A 1,131-nucleotide genomic window follows, 5' to 3' on the forward strand; every position below is an offset into this window, starting at 1 on the left:
TCAGATTCTATTATGACAGGGATCTCAACAGGTTTTTGGATTTTTATGGGGCTTACAGGAGGTCTTCGAGTAGCCTGAGTTAAGAAGGGGAATGTTAGCATCATTAAACAGAAAAAAGAGAAGAGATAAAAAAGCGAAAGTATACCTTTGTAGGCTTGCTACTTCCCCTAGTCTTCGATTCGACTGGTCTTCTGTTGGTGGGTTTCTTAGAAGGAACTCTGATGGTTAAACAAGAAAACAACATAAAATAGTTAGGGTTAGATAAGAGTAAATGGCTTGAAAAGGGAATGTACTTCGAGGAAAACCTCCTATGTCACACCTTCATATATGTCCGATTCGATTCAGACATCCTCGATCCCTATATGAAGATGCCCTTTGAAACTGTCTAGAGTATGCTTAGTCACAACCACCCGCTAAGCTTTTTTCTGAGATTGCTGTCGAAGTATTTTAATGGAATCTCCACAAATAAACCAATCTGGAAATGGAGGGGCAAGGGCCACTCCGAAGTCAGCATTAGGCAGTGGAGGAAACTTTGGAGGAAACAATTCAAGAGTCATTTCATAGCGTTTCTCATGAGGAACGTATGAAGGAATCTTTAGATTTTCCATTTTCTTTGAAAAAAATTCTTTAAGCGTGACAGCTGCTTCGCGGATGGTTCGTCTGAGATCATCAGACCTATAGGCAGTTTCAAAGTAGTTTTGAAAAGCTTGGATTTCTTTTAATAGCGTGTAAGTACCTTTTCTAGTCTTTTCCTGCACAAGAAGAAAAGATTTGTCAAAGAGTTGAATGAAATAAGTGACATCACATAATTCTTTGACGTAATATTTAGTCCACCATTTCCCAAACTCTCGACTGCAAAGGAAGTTGGGCTCGAAGTTAAATGGAGTAAGCTGGGTTCTGCCAGTATATCTAACTATTTGTTTGAGGGTAATAGCTTCGTTATAGACTGCATTGTGGAGAAGGAGATTACCCTTTTTGTCATAAAGACACTTTGGAAGAACCTGAACTAACCTAAATTGTCGAGCGACAAGGTTGGGTTGATAGGTTATCAAAGTAACCTGAACCTTCGAAGGGTTGAGTCGAAGGGTTAGAATCTTGGGGGCCAAAAAGGCTTCCTAAATTAGCAAAAAC

The sequence above is a fragment of the Lathyrus oleraceus genome, chromosome 2 (genome assembly GCF_024323335.1).
Source record: "Lathyrus oleraceus cultivar Zhongwan6 chromosome 2, CAAS_Psat_ZW6_1.0, whole genome shotgun sequence".
Taxonomy (NCBI): domain Eukaryota; kingdom Viridiplantae; phylum Streptophyta; class Magnoliopsida; order Fabales; family Fabaceae; genus Lathyrus; species Lathyrus oleraceus.